Below are 15,361 nucleotides of genomic sequence, written 5' to 3'. Positions count from 1 at the left end.
GTTATTAAATATATCATTTGCCTGCTTATTCTCTTTAATGTAAGTGCATTCCACTTACACTTTATACTGCCCATAAATACTGGGCACTTTATATTGACTGTTCAATTGAGTGGGATTCAGTATAATGTTAAATGATCAAAAGCCAGGACAAGTAAGTTTAGTTGACAATATAAGGACACATTAACCAAGAAAAAGACAGATGAACAGAGTAGCATTGCATTTGTGTAATGTAGTTCATAACCTCAAAATGTTCCAAAGTACTTTACAGCTAGTTGTGTTCTGTGGAGTTGCTGTCACTGTTGTGATATAGGAAAGGCAGAAGGCAATTTGCATGTAGTGAAGTATTATGGGAAACCAGGAAAGGAATCAAGGGATATGATGTAATGCAAGAGATAATGATGTGGTGCTGAGGTAAAATCTTGTGAAAAGACTGAAAGGTGCAAGGGATGGTTAATCCTATTTCTTGTCTGTTTTTTATTCTTAAGATGATTCCTAAGGCTAGAGGGCACAGCCACAGAATAGAGGGACTTCCATTTAGAACGGAATCTTTAGCCAGAGAGTGGTGAATCTGTGGAATTTGTTGCCACAGGTGACTCTGGAGACCAAGTCTGTATGTATATTTATGGCAGGCATTGATAGATTTTGATTAATCATGGCATGAAGGGATACTGAGAAAGATAGGAGATTGGGGCTGAATGGATCAGCCATGACAAAATGGTGGAGCAGACTCAATGGGCCAAATGACCCAATTCTGTTCCTATATCTTATGGTCTTATGGGTAGATCATGACAAAACGTCTCAGCTGCTGATAAAGGGTCTCAACCCAAAATGTTGGCTCTTTATCCGTCTCCAGGAGTAGTTTCTTGATTTAGCATGGTAGTGTTGTGGCTAGCACAATACTTTACAGCACCCACTCTAAAATCAGGGGTTGATTCCCACCGCTGTCTGTACTAATTTTGGACATCCTCCCTGTGACTGCATGAGTCTCCTCTGGGTGTTTTGGTTTCCTACCACTTTCCAAAGGGGTATGGGTTAGTGAATTGAGTTAGGGTTGGTGAGTTGTGGGCACACTATGTTGGTGCTGGAAGCGTGGCGACACCAGTAGGCAGCACCTAATTCGTTTTGATGCCAATGATGCATTTCACTGTTTGTTTCGATATACATGCGACAAATAAAGCTAGTCACATCTTGAAACCTCCTCTGTCATCGAGCATCATACAGCACACACAAAACACCTGAGAAACTCAGCAGGTTCAGGCAGCATCTATACAGGAAAATGGACAATCAACATTGAGCGTCAAGACCCTTCAACTGGACTGGGGGACATTGAACATTGTGATTTCTCTGTTCATTGTCCTTAATACAACATTCCTGTCTGTGGTGCTTTGTACAGAGTTATGTGAAAAAAAAAGTTACAAGGATGGAGGGCACAGTAATGTCATCACGTGTCTATATGGTTATTTTGTGAACACATTGCTGGTAGAGTGAGAATAAAGACCCTTGTCAGAAGCTTTCAAGTGCTGTAGCTGCTACTGTAAGTAGAACTTACTGGAACAGTAGCAGACCCAAGGTCCACCAGGGCAAATTTTGTGTGCTGTTTCAAATGCAATGCATGGTAACTTATGGCAACCAGACTCTCGAGTTACAGGCTATGCTGGGTCACCAAAAGCACTAAGCAATGACAAGGCTGAAAACAGAATGGGCGATTATGTTGGCTGTTCTAGCTGATGTTTTGTCCACATTAAACAGGGATCATGAGATATGCATTTTTATATTGCAACCTACAGACAAACATCTCCCAAGATTTCTCCAGCGACTCAGCAAGTTGCCGCCCTAAAGCAAGGCAACACACAAAATACTTGAGGAACGAAGCAAGTCAGGCAAGATCTATGGAGAGGAATAAACAGTCGGCATTCTGGGCCAAGACACTTCATCAGGACGTTCTGCAGATGTTGCTCAAGATTTCCAGCATCTGTAGAATCTCTTGTTCTTGCATCGCTAATGGGAAGTTTCCTGCCAGAAATGGCCTACTGGCTGAACATTCATAAAGTGTTGGAGGAAATTGTGTCCATATGCTTGGCAGTGAAACATAACAATACCACCTAAGACACATTACAGCCAGGGAAATGGCAAACTCATCCACTCCAACAAACCCGATTTTTGTACGATGGAGAGTGTTGGAGACAACAGAGCACTGAGCAAGGGCTCAAAGATAGGACCTTGGTGAAGTTGACCAAATCTGTCCCATGTAAGATGCCTAGTTGGTGTTGAAATCATATTAGAACTGCCTTTGAGGGACAACTGATCACAATAATTTCCTGACATAAATACAGATTCACTTATTGTTCAGGAATCATGGAAATGTGGTGAGTCACTACAAGAATTATACATTCCCTAGACTCAGGAATTAGCATTTTGGGCCCCTTATCTAAGAAAGGATGTGCTGGCATTGGAAAGGGCCAGATAGGATTCACAGGAATGATTCTGGGAATGAAAGGTTTACATATGAGGAACATTTGATGGTTATGAGCTGGTACTCGTTGGAGCTTAGAAGAATGAAGGGGGGAATCTCATTGAAACTTATCGAATATTGAAAGGCCTAGAGAGAGTGGATGTTTCCCATTGTGGGGGGAGTCTAGGACCAGAGCACACAACCTCAGGATACAAGGACGTTCATTTAGAACACAGATGTAGAGGAATTCCTTCAGCCAAAAGGTAGTGAATCTGTGGAATTCATTGCCACTGACAGCAATGGAGGCCAAGTCATTGGTATTTAAAGCAGGGGTTGATATGTTTCTGATTAGTAAAGGTGTGAAAGGTTATGAGGCAAAGGTAGGAGAATAAGTTTGAGAGGGATAATAAATCAGCCATGATGGTATGGCAGAGCAGACCTGACAGGCCAAATGGTCTAATCCTGTTGTTATGTCATATGGTCTTGTGATCTTCAGAGTTAAAAGTTCCTCAGTCTTAACCAATAGTACAATGTCAGAGGTAAGTACATAGATGAGGAGATCTGCTTTTTATCACTGGTGAGATTGCTCTGCTATTGGAGAAGGGAGACTGCCTTTTTATCGCTGGTGAGATCGCTCTGCTGCGGCGAGGGAAAAGCCCGCCAGTGCGCCTGGAGAATATTATCCAGATTTTCTGTATTTTGGATATGGACTTGGACGATCGACTTTTTCTCAGTCTTTTTTTTTATATTCTGTGCTTTTTGCTTGATCTTTCTCTTTTTTGTGTGCGCGAGGGAGGGGGATTTGGCGGCGGGGGGGTGGCTCAATGTACCTGTTCCATTTTTGTTCTTTCTTTGTGTGGGGAGGAGGGATTTGGGGGGGATCGTGCTGCTGTTCTTTTCTTTCATGGTTTCGTGGCTATCTCGAGAAGAAAAATTTCAGAGTTGTATTCTTTGATAATAAATGAACCTTTAAACCTTTGAGTCAATAAACTGTGTTTGCAATGACAGTGGAAAATATTCAGATCATTAGCTCCAAAGAGGCAAAGCAACATGGCGCACTTCTGAATAAGAATGTAACTGTCAAGTGGTCACCGGATTCAATATTGGCTTGAAAACAGACAGAGGCTGGTGACGGAAGGCTGTTAATCTGACTGTAGATCTGTGACCAGTAGCATTATATTCATAGAGTCGTAGGCTGCTACAGCTCAGCAGTAGGACCTTTGGTCCATCTGCTCCATGCCTAACTGTTTTTCTGCCTAGTCCCATTGACCTGCACCTGGACCATAGCCCTCCATCCATTTAAACTCCTCTTAAATGTTGCAACTGAACCTGCATCACCACTTCTGCAGGCTGTTCGGGAAGAAAAAGTGCTGGGATGTCTGCTGATGCAGGGTGTGGGCCGGGTTAAATAGTAGGTTCGCATGTGACACAAATATTGGAGGAGTTGTAGATGGTGAAGAAGGTTGTCAAAGGATACCATAGATTACAGGTGAGTTGTTCACTTAGGAAGGGAAATGGCAGATGGAGTTTAATGACAGCAAGGGTAAGCTGTTGCACTTTGAGAGGAAAGTGCACGGAAAATAGTGAGGCACTTTCGTGCATCGATATTCAGAAGAACTTTGGGTACAAGTCCATAGCATCCAGCCAGAGAGTATTAATTATATGAAAAGGATGGACAAACTTGGATTGTTTTCTCTGGAGTGTCATTGGTTAAGGGGTGACCTGACAGAACTGCATACAATTTAAGTGGCAAATGCATGGTAGATGATCTGCGTCTGTTTCCCAGGGTGAAGATGTCAATGACTATAAATGATAGTTTTAAGGAGAGGGGTTAAGTTAAAAGGAAGTTTACTAGGCAAGGTTTTTACACTAGAGTGTGGTAAGAACCTGGATCACACTGCCAGAGTATTGGGAGAAGCAGATATGATAGCAATTTGGACAGACATATGGATAGGCAAAGAATGGGTGGATATAGACCATGTGCAGGCAGATATGGAGTTTAAATTGGCATTAGAGCTTGTTCCTCTGCTGTGTCCTATGTTCTAGCCTACTGTCTCTCACATGCCTATTAAAAACATTCAAAACCTTGACCGTTCCATCAATGTATGGAGAGAACTTACAAAACCATTCTGCACCTGTTGGCTGCTCTCTTTCTTCAGGGTCTTCTCCTCACCTCCTTGTCAATGCCAATTGCTCTGTGGGTGAACCCACCAAACCTGTCCTGGCCAGCAATGGGAGAATCTTCAGCTGCTCGCTCTGGGCTGGCCAATGGTACAGATATTGGTATTAGTTTATTAGTTTATTAGTGTAAACAGCAGAGATTCCGGAAATCTTGAGCAATACACACAATTCTAGAGGAGCTCAGCAAGTCAGACAGCTTCTATGGAGGGGAATAAACAGACAAAGTTTTGGGTGGACCCTTCATCGTAGCTTATTACTGTCACATGTATTAAGATACAATGAAAAGCTTGTTTTACATACTGCTCATACAGATCAGATCATTATGCAGTGCAATGAGTTAGAATAAGTTCAAGAAACACAGAATGAAGTGTAAAGTGTGCAGTGCAGGTTAACAATAAAGTGCAAAATCATAACAAAGTAGATTGCAAGGCCAAGAGTCCATCTTATTGTATAAGAGGTACATTCAGGAAGTTGATAACAGCTGGGTGGAAGCTGTTGTCGAGCCGGGTGGGATGTACTTTCAGATTTTTGTATCTTCTGCCCTTTGAGAGGTGAGAAACAAGAATGTTCGTGGTGGGTGGGATCTTTGATTATGCTGGCTGTTTTACTGAGTCAGTGAGAGGTATAAACAGAATCCGTGGAAGGGAGACTAGTTTCCATGATGTGATGAGCTGTGTCCACAACTCTCTGCAGTTTCTTGAATGTTTTCTATGGTGCATCAATAAAATTTGGTAAGAGTTGACAGTGACATGCCAAATTGCTTTAGTCTCCTGGGGAAGTAGAGGCATTGGTATTGGAGGGTTGTCGTCTCCTGTTTCAACTGGTGAATTGGCAGTTCTCTCTGGTGATGAAGATGGATTCATCCCTCCAGAGTTGACACCGTGACAACGTCATCACTCACTGATGCCAAGCCACACCATATCTCTGTCTCCTGCTCTGATTCTAACCCACCAGACTGAAAATTCTGCAGCAAGTGACTCATCTCCTGACATCCCAACAATGTTGTCTGCAAGGAACGTGTCAGAAACTCTCCCTTGCCTGGCTGTGCACATCTCTAATGACACCTACAAAAATCAACAGCATCCAGGATAAAGCTGCCCACTTGATGGGCATTCCATTGCCCAACTTAACCACCGCTTCCTTCCACCACTACCATGGCTGCAGTCTATAAAATGCACTGCAATTCGAGCCATAGAGTCACAGTGTAGTACAGCACAGAAACTGTCTCTTCGACCCATCAAATCCATGCTAAACTGTTATTCTGCCTTGTCCCATTGACCAGCACACGGAACATAACTCTTTCTACTGCTCTCGTCTATGTACTTGTCCAAATTTCTCTTAAATGTTCAGGTTGAACCTGCACTCAATAACTTCCTCAGGAAGCTCATTCCATTCTCTGACCACCCTCAAAATGGAGAATTTCGGTTTCCCCTTAAATACGTCACCTTTCACATTTAACCCATGACCTCTAGTTGTAGTCTCAACCAACCTCAGTGGGGGAAAAACCTGTTGGTATTTATCTATACCCCCACATAATTTATGGTTGCTCACCCAGGCTACTCCAACAGTGCCTCCTGAACCCACCAGTTCTAGCATCAAGGCCATTTAAAAAAATCCACTACCACTACCCCCTTTAAGTCTCACACCATCCTGATTTGAAAATATAACATTTGTTATAGAGCTACATAGCATGGAAACTTGCCCTTGAGCCCATCTTCTTCATGCCAACCAAAGTTAGTCCCATTTGCTTGTGTCTGACGTGACCAAATATTTTTTAAAATGCTGTAATTATATCTGCCTTTACCACCTCCTCTAGCAGCTTGCTCTCCATACCCACTACCCTCAGTCCCTTTTAATTTCTCCCCTCTCACCTTAATCCAATACCCTCTAGTTTTAGATTTCCCCTATCTGTGACCTTACCTATGCCCTTCATGATTTTATCTCCAACGCTATGGTCACCACTCAGTCTCTTACTCTCCAGGGAGAATCAACCCTAGTCCATCCAGTCTCTCCTTGTGTCCTCTAACCCAACAAGCATCCTTGTGATTTTTTAAAATTTTCACCCTTTCCATCCTAATGCTATCCTTCGTATAGCTGAATGACCAGAACGGCACACAAAACTCCAAGTGTGGTCTCACCACCAACTGTACTGCTGTAACATGACGTTCCCAACACTTGGCCTCATTGCTCTGCATGATGAAGGCAATCGTGCGGAGCAACTCTTCAGAGGATATCTTCAATCACTCACTTCAGCAGCATGTGGTACCCACCTACTTCAAACATCCCCAAGAGTGTGGTGACTTTCCTCAATGCCTATCTCCCAGTTGCATTTACATTCACAGAAATGAAGTGTTTTGAGAGGTTGGTGATGAAACATCTCAGCTCCTGCCTGAGAGGTGACTTGGATCTGCTCCAATTTGCCTACAGGAGCAACAGGGCCACAGCAGATGCCATCTCGTTGGCTCTTCACACAACCCTGGAACATCTGCACAGCAAAGATGCATTCATCAGGATGCTCTTTATCATCTACAGCTCAGCATTCAGTACAATCATTTCCTCAAAACCAATCAATAAACTCTAAGACTTTTGCCTCATTATCACCTTGTGCAATTGGATCCTCCATTTCCTCACTTACAGAGACAAGTCAGTTTGCATTGACAACAACATCTCCTCCATGATTTGCACAGGTGCACCACAGGCTGTGTACTTAGCCCCTGCTCGACTCACTTTACACTTAGCACAGCTCAAACACCATAGTCAAGTTTGCTGATGTCACCACTGTTGTGGACTGAATCAAAGCTGGTGATGAATCAGCATACACTAGGGAGGTTGAAAATTTGGTTGTGTGGTTTCATAGCAACAAAACCTCTCACACAATGTCAACAGGACCAAAGAACCAATTGTAGATTTCAGGAGAGGGAAACCAGAGGCCCATGAGTCAGTCCTCATCAGAGGGTCAGAAGTGGAGAAAGACAGTAACTTTTAAATTCCTGCATGTCACTATCTCAGGGGACCTGTCCTGGACCTATCATATAAATGCAAATGCAGAGAAAGCACGACAGTGCTTCTACTTCCTCGGGAGTCAGCAGAGATTCAGCGTGACAGCAAAAACGTTGGCAAACTTCTATAGATGTGTAGTGTGGAGAGTGTATTGACTAGCTGTATCTCAGCCTGCTATGGGAACGCCAATGCCTTGGAGCATTAAATCCTACAAAAGATAGTGGATTCGGCCCAGCACATCATGGGTAAAGCCCTCCAAGCGATTGAGCACATCTACATGAAACATTGATGCAGAAAAGCAGCATCCATCATCAAAGATCCCCACCATGCTTTCTCTCACTGCTGCCATCAGGTAGAAGGTACAGGAGCTTCAGAACTCGCACCACCAGGTTCAAGAACAGTTACTACTCCTCAACCATCAGACTCTTGAACAAAAGGGGATAATTATACTCACCTATTGAGATGTTCCCAAATGATCTCACTTTAAGGACTCTTTATTTTGTTATTTCATGTTCTTGTTATTTATTGCTATTTATTTATATTTGCATTTGCACAGTTTGTTGTCTTCTGCACTGTGGTTGATTGATCCTGTCCTAGTTACTATTCTATAGTTTGCTGAGTATACCTGCAGGAAAAATCTCAGGCTTGTATGTGATGCCATATATGTAGTCTGATAATAATATTTACTTTGGACTTTGAACTTTGAACTTGTTCACCATCCAGTCACCAGTTCCAGAGAATAAGATTTAGGTACCCTGAGGTCTCTCTGTTCTACAGCATTCCCCAGGGTCCTACCATTTTCTGTATAAGCCTCGCCCTGGTTTGGACTATCAAAATGTAACACTTCACACTTTACTGCGAGCTCTTTCTTCATCATTGAGTGTAATTCCCACAACTCTGCCCAACAGCTCCTGGTGAGTGCGTTCAACAGAAGATATACAGCTGTTCAAGGAAGTTTCTCAACACCATCTTCGTAAAAGGCAATTATAATTTAGCAATAAGTGCTGTGAACACCCACATCCAACAAGTGAATAAATAAACAGTAGACAAGAGCTTCCTGATTAAATGAGCACCAGTCCTCTGTAAGGTCTACATAGGTCGCTCTGTTACACCATGTGACCCAGTGTCTGATAGATCGCATTGTGTCCTGAGTATAACCTTTGAACTGCCAGGGATCCTTTACAAATCATCCTCTGTCATGAGTTTTGCTAATTAGCACAGTGTTTTCCACCTCTCTTGTGCTATGGCCAGAGATAATTAGCCTGAAACAGTTTCGCTCCTCTCCTTCCTAATGCTCCTCTTCCAACTTCCCTTTTGGGTCCTTTTTCTAAGAAAGGATGTGCTCTCATTGGAGAGAGTTTAAATGAGGTTCCTGGAAATGATTCCAGGATTGGAAAGCTTGTCATATTAGGAGTATTTAATAGCTCTGGGCCTCTACTCATTAGAATTCAGAAGAATGAGGATTAGCCTCATTGAATTTCTTTAGCCACAGCGTGGTGAATCTGTGGAATTCATTGCCACAGGCGGCTGTGGAGACCAAGTCTTTGTGCATATTTTTTGGCAGAGGTTGATGGTTTCTTGATTAGTCAGGGTATGAAGGGAAATAGGAAGAAGGTAGGAGATTGGGGCTGAGGGGGGAAATGGATCAGCCATGATGAAATAGCAGAGCAGACTCTATGGGCCAAATGGCTTAACTCTGCTCTTATATCTTATGGTCTTTCTCCCATGCTGCGGAGGGAGGCTTGGAAAAGCAAGTTGCCATAATTCCTTCCATACGTGGAACAATGAAGTAAGTGGATGAGCTGTAGAAACACTGCAGTGTCTTTCATGATCACACGCTTTTTCAAAGTGCCTTTTAACCATTGTCAGGCATTTGAATTCTAGATGCTGTTTAATGCAAACGTGATATAAGTTAACTCATTTTCTGCAAATAAATTTCAAAGTGTTGAATATTTAGATAAAGTTCTTTAAAATTATTTTAAATTTACTTTTGCAAAATTATGATTAATTCAGAAAAATTCACAAATATATAATACAAGGCATTCATATGTCACCATTCATGGTTGAAGACAGTGTTCCATTTGTTTTAGTTATATTGGTGTGAGGAATATGTTTCTTTCGTGTACATGTTGTGAATAATGCTGAAGGGGTCTTTACATGGCCTTCAGCAGCTGTGGCATAGGCATGAACGTTTCTCACAGAACCTTTGCGACATCTGTATCATCCTCTAGGCTGCCTGTCCTCAAGTACCCCTGGCACCATGGAAGGTGTTAGTCCACAAAACTTGGGCGTGGACCGTTCCTTAGATTGTGAGACCAGGCAGATACAGGAAACTGCTGATAATAAACGCAAGAGATTCTGCAGATGCTCAAAATTCAGAGCAACACACACAAAGTGCACAAAAAAAGCACAAGGAGATTGAACCACCTTTGTCTGTGCCGACTTGCTGACTGTCCAGCACAACCTGCACTGATTTGATTTGCTGAACGCCAAGGAAGCAGTTTACTGTATGTCTCAATGTACACGTGACAAGTTAATCTTTAAATCTTTCTTTAGATGAAGAGTGGAATAAGTGTTACAATAACTCAAGTAAATTGTTCTCCATTCTATTTTAGTCAAATGCAGCTTAAAGGTCAGGGAGGAGGTTAACACATTTAAGTTGTGAATTTTACATAAGTAAAGGACGGTATGGAGGGTGGGGTGAAGATGCGTCTCTACCAAAGGAGGTGTAAGGCACTCCATCCCTCTATTAGCCTGCAGTAAACCCTTGGGCAAGGTGTAGCTCCTGCTTAGCCCCCAGATCAGGGTCACATGAAGCCACGGCAGCAGGTGATGGATGGTCGTGTGAGTAAATGGTGCATGTCACAAGTCCTGGTTATGCGACCACTGACACCAGGCAGACAATCTCTGAAGAGTATCGATAATGCTGTTATGTAAAGACACTGCCCAGAAGAAGGCAATGGCAAACCACTTCTGTAGAAAAATTTGCCAAGAACTGTCATGGTCATGGAAAGACCATGATCGCCTACGTCATTCGACACGGCCCATAACGAACAAACAAACGAAAGGAGGGTAACTGATTTATTAATGAAACATAGTTGCCACATGGTTGAAAAATAATGGAGAGTTATGGGCTATGTAGGAAGGAAGAGTTAACTTGATTGTAGAATGGGTTAAAAAGTCAGAACAACACTGAGGGCCGTAGGCTCACACTGTCCTGTACAATTTGATGTTCTCTTTTGTATAAACCATCTGAAACCATTTGGATTAATACTACTTTCCAAAATTAAATCAGCACTGATGCCAAGAGAACATAGCAACAGCAAAACACAGTGTTTTGCACGTAAGCTTCAAAAATAAATTTATTATCAAAGTACATATGTCACCATTTACAGCCCTGAGATTTATTTTCTTGCAGGCATTCACAGTAGAGCAAAGAAGTGCTAGAGAATCGATGAAAAACTACACACAAAGACTGACAAATAGTCAATGTGCAAAAGACGACAAATGGTGCAAATACAAATAGAAACAAATAGTAATAATAAAAAATAAATAGTCAATAAATAATACAGAGAACATGAGTTGTAGAGTCCTTGAAAGTGAGTCTATAGGTTGTGGAATCTTCTCATTGTTGAGGTGGGTGAAGTTATCCATGCTGGTTCAGGAACCTGATGACTGTTCCTAAACCTGGTGGTGTGTGTGGGATCTAAGGCTCCTGTCCCTCCTTCGCAATGGCAGCAGTGAGAAGAGAGCATGAACTCTCGTAGGAATTTTTTTAATATCTCTCGTCTTTGGAACACTCTTTCTCAAAGGAGGGTCTAAATATGTTTGAATATTTTCACCACACAGGCAGATAGATCCTGGCTTAGTAGGGTGGTGGGACAGGTTTGTCATAGGTAAACAGGAGAGTGAAGTTGAGGACAATCAGGATCTCATTAATTGGCAGAGTGACCCACTCTTGTTCCTGATCTGTGTGTTCCTCTTTTCATGTATGAGTAGCTGTAATAAGTGAAATAAACCTCACATGGAGCATAGCATGCAGTATTGATCATTAGGCCAAATAGCCTGCGACTTTTTTCCCCAAAATAATTTTATACCAAGTTAGGAAAGGTAGAAAAGATGTTTTTCCCTCAATGTAAGACGGACTCCTGTCCCTGAGGTGCCCACCTACCTCAGAAAGCCTCAGGCATTCCTGGAAACACTGCCTGCATCTTCTCCTGGGATACCCAGTCATGAAGTTATCCTCAGAAGAAGGGCAGGCAATCAGGGCAGGCAGGTCCTCTGATTGGCCATTACCCCGATCTGCGAGTGGCCACTTTGGCCTGTTCCTGTGGCATAATTCTAAACCCAGTCTTTTTCACGCTACTAACAAGCAGCAATTAGCACCTGAAAACTGGCTGTGCAAAAGCACACCTGTGCTTCTAAGTGCATCACGCCACCTCGCTTACATTGGCACAGAAGGAGGTGATGCACAGAGGTGCAAAGTAATGACAAGGAAAGAAACAATGTTCTGCAGTGTACGTTGCTTGAGTTAGTACCAGGGTAGCATCCTAATATTGCAAATGATTGCTTTTTACACTTTCTTAAGAAAGAAAGTTCAGTCCTGAGGTACAGATACAATTTAAAACAAATTCTCCAAGAACGATCCAATTGAAGATGTAATGCATTCTATATCTGTCTTTATTAACATCCTGTTAATATTTGATTTTCTTGATTGAGTGCTGCTTGGGATCCTTTACGCTGTAGAAATTTGTGATGTTAATGTAACAGAAGCTTCAATTTGTTATATAACTGAAGGCAATGTATTAATTCCTATCAACAATCATAAAACACACTATATTTCCCCAGTTGACTCTCGTAGTCTATTTAATTCTCTTTCTTGCATGTCATGGTTAATTTAAAGGCTAAATTAAATTAATCTGAGTTATGAAATGTAATCTTTTAAGTCCTTTTCACACATACATCACTTAGAGAGAGAGTGGGAAGAAAAAAGCTCCCAGAACATTAATTTCTCCAACTTTGCCTGCTGCTTTGCAGATAATATTTTGGCCACACTGTAATGACCAGGGTGATAGTCGTGACCTGATTGGAAAGCAAAAAAAAAGAGAAGACAGAATGGAAAATTGGAAACTGCAACCTTATCATCTTTCTTTCATTTAGGCTTGATTACTATGGGATTATAATGTAATCATAGCTATGTGTCAGAAGTTACCATGGGAACTCTGTTTAACTGTTTATCTAGCTCCAGATCTTAATTCAAGTTTGAACACTATGATTCATTTATATGTAAGAGACTGAGAAGACAAAATATAGAGGAAACAGATGCTCTCTTGTTCTGTGATTTTTATTTCATATGAAACCAGATAATTTGCCTTTCAGGGAGGAAATTTATTTTGATGACAATGAGGGCAAATAATGAGGTGGACGTTGCCATCCAAGAAAAGTTGTGTGATTGTTTCTCACAACATGCAATTAATCTGTTTAAAAAAAGAATCCTCCACAACAAGACTGAACTGCAAAATTACAGTCACCTCCAGCTTGCAAACTGCTTGAGAGCCCTTGCTGTTGACTGCAGTGCTCTGTGCATCTGGAGTGTGGGTTTATTCCTCCCGGACTTCAAATAGCGTCCAGACTTAAAACTTTTAACAATTTGCCCTTTGTTTTGTTTTAATGAAAGGAGAATACTATACTTTCAGGGGGTGGGGAAGGGAGAGGAGGGGCTGGAAGCAATTAAAAGGAGCTATTAAGTAAACGAGACAAACTACACACTTGCCATCAAATAAATGGGGTGTTAAAGATATGGGACACCCAGCTGCCTGTCAAGACAGCTTCACTTTAATAAGTATCATATTTGGCAGGCAAAGCAATATTTAGATCAAAAATCTTTTCTTTCTAATGCCAAAACCCTGGATCCTTTCAACAATACCTAATTCATTTGCAACTGCTGTTCAGGTGAGAGTGTTTTATTACAAGATTTTACACAGAATTCGGCGAAGAAGTCATATGCAGCCAATTGGCCAATGGCAATGCTTAGATTCCAACTGAGCACGGACCTACTCTTCTCACCTTCACGCCACCATCCCATATCTTCTTCCTGCATGCATCAAGTTTCCCCTAAGTGTGCCGACGTTTTCTATTTCAGCCGCTCAACTGTATGGCAGTTCCCACATTCTCACCACTTACTGTGGGACGAAATTCACCCTCAGTTCTTTAGCTGATCTGTTGCTGGCTACCAGACACTTAATCCTTTGATTTTGACTATTAATTCCAAAACAGACACAAGAGATTCTGCAGATCTTGGGCAGCACGTGCAAAATGCTGGAAGAACTCAGCAAGTCAGGCAACATAGGGATGTACATACATCAAAAGATAAAGTGAAATGCGCCCAATTGTATTGAGAATGTTCAGAGGCAGGCTGTAAGTATCGCCATGCTTCAGCTGGCAAATATGGAAAGGAGCAAACAATCGACATTTCAAGCCAAGAACCTTCTGCAGAACATTTACTCCTTTCCATAGATGCTGCTTAACCTGCTGAGTGTGCGTTGCTTTGGATTGGCAGCATCTGCAGATTTTCTAGTGTTTGTGCCATACTAATCCTTGTCCATATGTCTATGGAATGTGGGAGGAAACAAGGGCACCTGGAAGAAGCTCATGCAGTCACAGGGAGACAGAGGTAGGAATTGAACCCCAATCCTACAGCCAGTGCTGTAAAGCATTCTGCTAACCACTACTGAGCTGTGCCACCCTTATCTAAGGGTATCCCCTGGACTGAGGTTGAATTGCTCCCATTCTAGTTCTGTAAGTTCAGACATGGCTGGGGAGACAACTAGAGCCATAGTCATACAGCATGGGAACAGGCCCTTTGGCCCATCTAGTCTATGCCAAGCTATTGTTTTGCTTAGTCGCATCGACCTACACCTGGAGCACAGCCCTCCACACCTCTGCCATCCAGGTACCTATCCAAACTTCTCTTAAATGTTGTAATCAAATCTGCATGCACCATTTCTCCTGGCAGCTCATTCCACACTCTCATCACCCTCTTAGTGAAGAAGTTTCCCCTCAGTTTCCCCTTAAACATTTCACCTTTCACCATTAACCTATGACCCCTAGTTGTAGTCTCCCCCCAACCCCAATGGAAAAAGTCTGCTTGTATTTATCCTATTATACCCCTCATAACTTTTGTATACCTCTGTCAAATCTCCCCTCATTCTCTTGTGCTGCAGGAATAATATCTTAACCTACTCAGTATAGAAACGCTATGATCATTTGTGATGGGTGATGCACAACAGGATACCAGGGTGGGTTGATGGGGATGCTATGTATCCTTTCATCTGCTTACAGTTGACCTCTGTGTGCCCCTGCCATACAGACTCGAGGCACTCAGTGCCTTCCTCAATGCAACTACCCCATTTCGAGTGTTCATGGGTCCTGTGTATGAGAAAGAGCGTTCTTTTCATGAAGGCTTCGCGGACATCCTTGAATTATTTTCTCCGTGTTCCTTGTAATCTATTGCAGTAACTGAGCACAAAATACTAGGACAGCATCTTCTGTTCTTACGTCTCCCAGCATCGGCAATTTCTTGTCAAAGTCAAGTTTATTGTCATATGCACAAGTACACTAATGCAATGAAAAGCTTACAGCAGCATCCTGACACATAGCATCAGATACACAACATTCACAAGAAAAACATAAATTATACAAGAATAAAACAGCACTAAAGGTTCAAAG

The sequence above is a fragment of the Mobula hypostoma genome, chromosome 12, assembly GCF_963921235.1.
Source record: "Mobula hypostoma chromosome 12, sMobHyp1.1, whole genome shotgun sequence".
Taxonomy (NCBI): domain Eukaryota; kingdom Metazoa; phylum Chordata; class Chondrichthyes; order Myliobatiformes; family Myliobatidae; genus Mobula; species Mobula hypostoma.
This window is presented reverse-complemented; position numbering follows the sequence as displayed.